The sequence below is a fragment of the Arachis ipaensis genome, chromosome B3 (assembly GCF_059453495.1).
Source record: "Arachis ipaensis isolate K30076 ecotype BB chromosome B3, ASM5945349v1, whole genome shotgun sequence".
Classification (NCBI taxonomy): domain Eukaryota; kingdom Viridiplantae; phylum Streptophyta; class Magnoliopsida; order Fabales; family Fabaceae; genus Arachis; species Arachis ipaensis.
The window spans coordinates 18449146-18459011 of NC_142438.1; positions in this window are offsets into that span (position 1 = coordinate 18449146).

The window sequence follows — 9866 nt, forward strand, 5'->3', positions numbered from 1 at the left end:
TCTAACTAGGTGTCTGATAAAACACTGAATAACATCAAAGTAACTGCTGGATGCACAAAAACATAAAGTAGCTCATACATAACACCGATAACCAACTAAGAAGAAACAAAATAAAAACATGACTACAAGAAATACATGACGATCCCCGAATCATCTAAGGAGGTGAGAACCCGTGAAACAACGGCGTGGAACCCGTGTCCTATGACCTCTCCGAATCATCGGCTCCTCATCCTCAATCGAGTCGTGGTCATCATCCTCAGCATCCTCTGTCGGTGTCCTGGGCGAGACATGTACCGGTCTGGATGATGATGGGCCGGCAACTGAATGTGACCCTAGAGTATGTGCGGATGCTGGCGTCCCACCCAGTGCAAAAGTCTGCACAGGAGGCACCGTGGCAAGCTCGTTCAGATCTACATCTAACGGTGCCTGTGTCGCCGTCGGCTGAGCCCGTCCTCGTGCAGCATCATCCTCCTGCATGATGGTTTGGATATCCTCAAGGAAATGCGGTCCTCCGAACTCTGCCACAATCCCGTCACTACCAAGGAAGTCTGGAAACATGGAGTCCGAACTCACCCATGGAGTACTGTTCTGAAGTGTCTGATCGTCACCGGGAACACCGACGAAATAATCTCCAAGCCCAGCGTCAGTGTGAGTAGAGGGATCTCCCATACCTGATCCATACCACTCACCATCATGCCCCCCTGATGGGGCCTTTCAACCCCAACTGCCTCACCTCCTCCAGCTGCAACCCTCCCAGCCTGATGTGCATCATCTCTAGCATCAGCCCCCCTCCTCCTGCCTCCACGCCCACGTCGTCTCCCGCGACCCCTACCTGCGTCCTCAACCTCCTCCATAGCATGATCGAGCCAGGCATGCTCACGCTGGCTACGACGTGTCCCGACTCGAGCTCTCCTCTCTACACGACGTCTATCAGGAACATCGTGGACTCGGTCCATCTCAAGAACTCGGCCTGCACCCCCTCTGAGTCGCCTCCTCCGGAATAGGAATACCTCGTGGATCCCCCAAGTACATCTCTTGCGACAGGAATCTCTTCCCATGCTGATGCCACCATGCCAAGAAATCATGCGAGGGACCAGGGTCGGCCACAATGTCGAACTGTAAAATGTGCTCCGCACGATGCTGCCAGTGAAGATGCCAGTCAGGTAAGTGCGCCGGGAACCAACGGTCACCTCCTCTCCTGTCCTTCGACATCAAGAAGTCGATGTTCAGGGGGGATGCGGTGGGGCCTGTACGCCACCAAACTGGGGTAACACTCTATCAACCTGATGCCACTCAACAACCGCAAAATATATTAGGGACATCACACACCGCCATAACATCGTATGCCGAGGCTCCAAGACCTCCGGATGGACAACTTGGATGACGTCGAGTGCGCTATAGGGCATCCATATGAACTGAAAAAACCATATAAAATCAATAAGAGGTCTCTTTTAGAAAATATAAACTGAAAGAACGACTAGATATAGATATGAGCTCAGTGTACTTACATCCCGAGGCTGTAACAAGTCGATCTTCAGGCGAGCCATCTGCACCCGAGGTCCCTTGTTGCTAATCCCAGGATTGTAACCAGACCACCTGCGTAACAAGTTAAACTTGTTAATGCATTCGTGAGTCATTCTAACGGACATCAAATTGCTTGCATAATTGAAAGTGAATACCATAACGATACATAATACAAAACAATAAAGGTACCTCGAGGCAAGGGGCCAGCTAAATGCATCATACCCAGGAGGCCTAAAGGAAGGAAACCTCCAAAAGATCCAAGACTGCAGTAACTGTAGAGGCCCAGCTAACTTCACTACATGTTTGTTGGCGACTCGGCATATGCATCGGTACAACCATGCTAGTGCCGCCGACCCCCAACTGTAGCCACCCATCTCCTCAAGTCTAGCAATAAAGGGTAGCCATCTGATGTGTATAGGATTGCCGGACTTGTCGGCAAACAGCTGCGTCCCCAACAACATCATGATATAGGCACGGGTAAAGCGCCTAACTGTCTCATCGTCGGCCCCGTCGGGACACTCTCCAAATGTCTCCTGGAACCATGTGCAGTTGACTGCAAATTTTTGAATTTGGTTTTCAGGTGGTAAGACACCAAGCAACTCATGGAACCACGTCCAAGCAGGCCTCCCACCCTCAATGTATAGGTGGAAGTCTGTGAGGCAACCACTGAAGTAATGACCGTCCACCGGCAACCCCAGCTGGTATGCGATGTCCTGAAGTGTGATGGTGCACTCTCCGAACGGCATGTGAAAGGTGTGCGTCTCAAGCCGCCACCTCTCCACGAATGCACTGACTAGCGGCTCGTCTAGTCGGAACCATCTGTCGTTCAGTCTCGCAAGATGGTACAAGCTGGCCATTTGCAAGTACGGAACGTACCTCTCATCAAGACGCATCCCCTGCTGCCGCCTAACGCTGGATATGCAACGCCGAGGCTGGACAGTAGATGAACCGCATAATTAGAATATTTTCACAAACCACTAACATATACAATTCATTTCATAAAGAAAAAAATTTTTATCGTTCGATGCAAAAACCATTAACAAAAAACAACAAACATTAACCACTAAAAAAAGTTAACAAAAACCGCTAGCCTATTCCTCTACCCTAAACCACTTCCCTAAACCGCTAACAAACACTAAAACCACTATCAAAAACCATTAACAAAAACTACTAACAAAAACCGATGACAAAAACCACTAGCCTATACCACTATCCTAAACCGCTAACACTAACATAACCCACTGTCAAAAACCATTAACAAAAATCGCTGGCCAACACCACTTTCCTAAACCACTATTTTCAAACCACTATCCTAAACCACTAACAATAACATAAACCACTATCAAAAACCATTAACAAAAACCACTGGCCAACTCCACTTTCCTAAACCACTATTTTCAAACCACTATCCTAAACCACTAACAATAACATAAACCACTATAAAAAACTGTTAACAAAAACCACTATCATAAAACCACTATCATAAAACCAATATCATAAAACTACTATCATATAACCACTATCATAAAACCACTATCTTAACAGAAAACACTATAAACAGCGCAACATCAGCGACCACTAACCTCGTCGTTGATCACCCCGGCGATATGAGCAATTCCATCCAAACGATAAAGCCTCCCCGGATCGTCCCCCATCGCCTGAATATGCCGCTCCGGTCTTACTCGGCCCGAATGTTGGTCGTTCTCTCTGGGATTTGGTGGGGTATGAGAATGAGATAGTGATTCGAATGAACTTGGTTTGAACTCCTTATATAGGCGAATCCATTGTAATTCGAAACAACTCGACTCGAATTACTAAGTGTAGCCAAAATCAAGTAATTCGAATCAATATGATTCGAACTACACTCGTGTGTCCTTCTCCATGTAATTCGAATTAATATAACTCGAACTACTCCTTTATAATTCGAATGAACTCCACTCGAATTACGTGACAATTTTCCATGCATAATTCAGTACAACTTTATTCGAATTACTTGGTAAGAGTGATAGGGATTAATTCGAATTCAATCAACTCGAATTACTTGCAAAGCTATTTCGAATCCTTTCGATTCGAATTACATAAAAATTTGATCTGGTAGATTCTTGTAGCAAAATTTAATTTGGCGGATTTGGATAAATATGAGCTACCCTTGACTCATTTCAGTTTTTTACCCGAATACATATATAGGTTATATAATTAATTATTTACCTATTCTGAAGGAAACAATAATTAATTATTTACTAGTAAATTCGTTTTTAAATTTTTTTAGTCGAAAAGTTTAATTTTCAGCAAATTTTAATTATTAAATTAGTTACTAAACTTATTGCACAAATTAATTTTTTTCTCATGTTAAACTCTGTAATAAATAGACAAATCAACCTTTATTATTATTTAGGAAAATGTTAGAAAGCTATCAAAATTTATGATTTTTTATCATTATTTAACTATTAGTTTAATTTTTTTAGTATAATCTTTTTAATCTAATAATTCAAGAACATACTTTATCCCATACTTTCAAACATTAATAACTAAGTGATGACCAAAAATAATAAATTATGATCATCTTTTAGTATTTTTTTTATTATTTAATAAAAATTTGAATATCTATAGAGAGCAAATAATTTAATATAAAAATTAATTTTTTAACAAAATAAATGTTTAAAGAATGATTTGATAATTAAAATGGGTAAAACACTATAATAAGCCAAGGAGAATGAAATTTTACACAAATAAGCCAAATAGAAAACTGGTTCATGAATCCACCAATGCGCATTACTATATAGTTCGAATCAGGTTCATTCGAACTCTATTCACACAAAATTCGAATAATCTTGATTCGAATTATACACAAACGCACACACATTCATTCGAATCATGTTGATTCGAATTACACTAACACAAGTTGCACATAGTAATTCGAATTGACCAGATTCGAATTACTCATGATTTAATTCTGCCCATTTTTTATTAAAAAATTAATAATTGATTAAAAAAATTAATAATTTAAAATTAAAAAATATATATTTTATTTCATGCATTAAAAAAAAGCTAACAAAATATTTTATTATGAGACTTTTTTAAAATATTAATGAGCTATCAATTCGAATTTCATACAATACTCTTTTGCGCATTTTTAATAGCTCATGAATATTTTTTTATAAATTTTTTAAATAAATTTATTTAAATTATACCAAAAAAATATTTTATTCTATACAAAATAATTTTAAAAAATGGCTTAAAAGATGTTAGGAGCACTATAAAAATTTGCAATGTCCTAATGACTTAGGACATTAAAGAAATACTCTACATAGTCAATAATAATTTAGAAATTAAAAAAAATATAGTTATAACCAGTATTTACCTAAATTACTAGAATATTACAAACTTTTATAGTACTCCTAACATTTTTTAAGCTATTTTTTTAAATTGTTTTGCATTGAAAATGGTTTAAAATGGCTTAAAATGCCCTTTATTCTAGGCAAAACAATTTAAAAAAAATGTTAGGAGTACTATAAAAATTTGTAATGTCCTAATGACTTAGGACATTAAAGAAATACTCTACATAGTCAATAATAATTTAGAAATTAAAAAAAATATAGTTACAACCGATATTTACCTAAATTACTAGCACATTACAAATTTTTATAGTACTCCTAACATTTTTTTAAGCCATTTTTTAAAAATTGTTTTGCCTAGAACAAAGGGAATTTTAAGCCATTTTAAGCAATTTTCTATACAAAATAATTTTAAAAAATAGCTTAAAAAATGTTAAGAGTACTATAAAAGTTTGTAATATTCTAGTAATTTAGGTAAATATTGGTTATAACTATATTTTTTTTAATTTCTAAATTATTATTGACTATGTAGAGTATTTCTTTAATATCCTAAATTATTAGGACATTACAAATTTGTATAGTACTCCTAATATCTTTTAAACCATTTTTTAAAATTATTTTGTATAAAATAAAATATTTTGTTAGCTTTTTTTTAATGCTTAAAATAAAATATATATTTTTTTATTTTTAAATTATTAATTTTTTTAATCAATTATTAATTTTTTAATAAAAAATGGGCAGAATTAAATCATGAGTAATTCGAATCTGGTCAATTCGAATTACTATCTGCAGCGTGTGTGAGTGTAATTCGAATCAACATGATTCGAATTAGTGTGTGTGCGCGTTTGTGTATAATTCGAATCAACATGATTCAAATTATGTGTGAATAGAGTTCGAATGATCCTGATTCGAACTATATAGTAATGTGCATTGGTAGATTCATGAACTAGTTTTCCATTTGGCTTATTTGTGTAAAATTTCATTCTCCTTGGCTTATTATAGTATTTTATCCAATTAAAATTTATTAGAAAACTAAAATAATGTTACATAAAACTTTTCTTAAATCTCAATCCAGTCATAAATTAATTAGCACTAACTTACTATAATTAAGACTAATAATTTTGTTTAATCTAAGGCATGATGACGAATAATTTTGCATCCTAAATAAAATAAGTTTAATAAAATTTTGTTGAAACAAAGGTTATGTTTCACTAAGGTGAACTTACTCTATCTATAATCATCAACGTGAACAATGTTTATTTATTTTCGTTAAAAATAAGTTTTTAATTTTTTGTTATTAGAATCTCTTCTACTGCTAAGTGAAATAGATACATTGATAATGAATTAAATTAATCATGATATTAATGAATAATAAAAATTTTATAATATTATTAAATGACATTATAATAACTAGACTAAAATTTGTACGATGTGCAAAAAAAAAAACAATTTATAATATAAATTTAAAAATGTTAATTATTTATAAATTGATTAAATAATATATAAATTAATATTAAATTTAAAAATACTGTATAAAGTATTAATTTTGTGATTTGTATATAATTTAATATAGTTATTCAATTAGAAGAGAATATAAAGTGAAATATTATGTATTTAAAAAAAAGATATAGGTGTTTGATATTGTAATAGTAGAAAATTACATATTAATTTTTTGTTTTTATTTTATATTATTTGTAGTTAACAGATTTATTAATTTTTTTATGTGGTATTTGTTTTTTTTTTTGCTTTCTATTAAAGTTATTTATTTGTTCTTTCTCTCATATATTTTTGTAGAAATTAAATGTTTTATAATATTAACTTGTTTGAATTTTGTACTATTCTTTTTTTTATCTTTGTATATAAATTTTTCATTTGAAGATATTTTTTGGATTTTTTATATTTTTTTCTTTTGTAGTATCTTTGATTAATATGCGATTTTCATCTAAAAATATTAGTATTCGTCTAATTAAAATCTGTTTATAATAATATAACAATATTTTTTTTATCAAATACTAAATATATAATTTTTCTACACAATATCTAATTTTTGGTATATGAACAACATGATTAAACATTAACATGAGACACATTAAAAAAAAAAAGAATAAACAAAAAACTTCTAACACGACTACATTTCAGCCGAAACCATATGGTTGGGGTGGCTTTTCAAACTTGCAGGAGGGAGGAGTGGAGGACAAATTGAGAATTTTAACCTAAAAAAAATTTGATAAAGGAAGAAACGGTTATATGATCTACAAGCACTCTAAATTTTTATGTCCATAGTATATTTTATCAACAAATCTGAACTTTATGTTTTCTTTAATATTATATCTCAATGATGATCACAACTGAAATTTCAGACTTCTAAAAAAATACATAGCATACCTGAAATTCTTCCTATATTATTATCTAATTTATGAAAAGATGAATCTCACAATTGTATCTTTAAAACATATTTCAACTTTACTCTTATGCAAAAAAAAAAAAAAAAACACCTATTTTTCAACTATTAGACCTAAATAAACTACATGGGAATTGAAAAAAAAAACGAAAAAGAAAAACAGGATTATTGAAAATCTTTTTTTTTTTCCGATTTATCCCATTATCCCATAACGGCAATACGAGTTTGGTAAAATACATACTAACATGTGCGATTTGGCTTAGGCCGTATTGTACAATTATTGTACGGGTCGTAGTTGAAGCCTTTTTCATGATGAGGCACTGAAAGGCTGAAAGCCGTGAGCTGCGCAGACCCATAAAATATGATTCTATCACTTTAACTTTTTTTTTTTTTTTGGGTTAATAAATCATGTAAAAGTTTTTGTACAGATTCTGCAATGTGGCATAAGATATTTATTTGGTGGATACTACCACGAAGATTTTATTATGGTCTTCATATGAAGATGCTTCTTTTGTACTATTAATGATAAAATGTATAGTTTAATTTTGATGTGTTATAAAAGTGTTATTTTTTTTAAAGTGTGGCTAAACAAACAAAGTACACTTTTAATTCAAAAATCTTCATAAAAAGATGTTTTTAGCATATTTCATTTGAATAGTTGCCTATTTATTTATCCACGCTTCACTTCTTACCATTTCAAGGACACCTTTCACCTTCCACGTGATTTGAGACGGCCTTGGCAAAATATGCAAATATATTTTGAGTTAAATTTTAAAGTAGTTTTTGAAATTTATAAAATGTATTGAATTAATTTCTGACTTATTAATTGTATTATTTGCGTTTTTAAAGTTGTAAAGGATGTATTTAACTAGTCTTTTATCTTATTTTTGGCCATTTAATTATGTTGTCGGCAATCACGTAAAAAATGAGTACCATGCTGGAACTTGTCTCGGCCGCTCTGGAATTCTGATTCCGTCGGAGTTTGTCTCCGCCTTTAGCATCTCCTTGGAGCTCTTCTAGATTCTTTTCTACGTCAACCGCACTTCGTAGGACACCATCTCATCTTCATAATTCGCGGCGACACCTCTCAAACCTTTTCTTCTGACAATTTCTAACTCGATAACTGCACCACTATGTTTGAGCCCAACGCCACAGTATTTGCCGATGAGGAATTAGAGTCCGATTGAGATGGCTCCAGCTTGATTCCAAAAAGTTCCGGAAGATCGACAGTGCCGCTAAAAAGGCCAATTCGATAGCTCCACTGGTCAAGAGGGACATTGGAGGAAAAGAGAGCTCATATAATGTTGTTGTAGACAAAAATACCGGGACAGTGCATGTGGGTATTGAAAAATACGGAGTAGGTATAAGAGGAAAAATCAAGCGACGAAGAGGCGTGTATGAATTGCGAGAGGAGTATGTCATCTTCAACAAGACCTGTAGTAAGTATAAAGGCATGTATTTGGTGAAAATGACTCTTATTTGAACAATGATAGAGACAAATTCCGACGAAATTCGGGTTCAAGAATGGCAGAGACAAACAAACTCCAACGTAATACTCATTTGTTTTGTCACTACTGGTGACAAAATTAAATAACTAAAAATAAAATAAAGGACTAACTAAATATATTTTTTATAATTTTAAAATTATAAATAATACAATTAATAAATTAAAGATTAAATTAGTGTAATTCGTAAACTCAAAAGCTACTTTAGAATTTAACTCAATATATTTTGGACGCAAAAGCAAATTTTATGTTTATTGGCTAACAAGAAAGTTAATAATGACCAGGCTGAGAGTTATGGCTAAATGGTTGTTGGTTTTTCAATTATGAATGTGTACTCTTCATCTTAGGTGAACAAAAAAATAAGGAGTAAATATTTATATTTTTACGAATTTTAGATCTCAAATAAATTTTAAAATTATTAACGTCAGAAGATTTGCAATATTCGAATACAGCGCAGCCTTTGGATATGTTTTCAAAATAAACCACACTAATTGTAGATAAAAATTAGCTATTAAATTAATTATTAATAAAAAATATATATTAAAATATAAATAAAAAATAAATTAAATAATAAATATCTTTATATATAAATATACAATAATTAATTTTATAATTAATTTTTTGTATATATATATTTTTGGTTTTAAAATATTTAAAAAATTTAATTTTAATTTAAAATAATTTTATATGTGCATTTAATTATATAATGCGTCAACAAAAGACAAATATAATTATATTTTACAATAACATAATTCCATGACTCAATGATTTTACAGTATTAAAATTAAACTCATATTTAAAATAAAATTATATAAAACAAGCTAATATTTAATTAAAAAAAGAAAAAAATTCAAATTAAATTATTAAGCTTAGGACACATGGGCAAGCTGACAAGCGTCCGGACACCATTTGTACGCAAGGCATGGCGGCACAACACCAGAACTCTTGCCGGAATAGTACCCATTGTTGAACTCTTCTAGGTTGTCGCTCTGTGGCTCCAATTCACCAAAATAGTTCAAATAAAATAAAAAAATCACATATATATAAAAATTTAACTATTAAATTAATTATTATGTATTTATATATAAGATATTAATATAT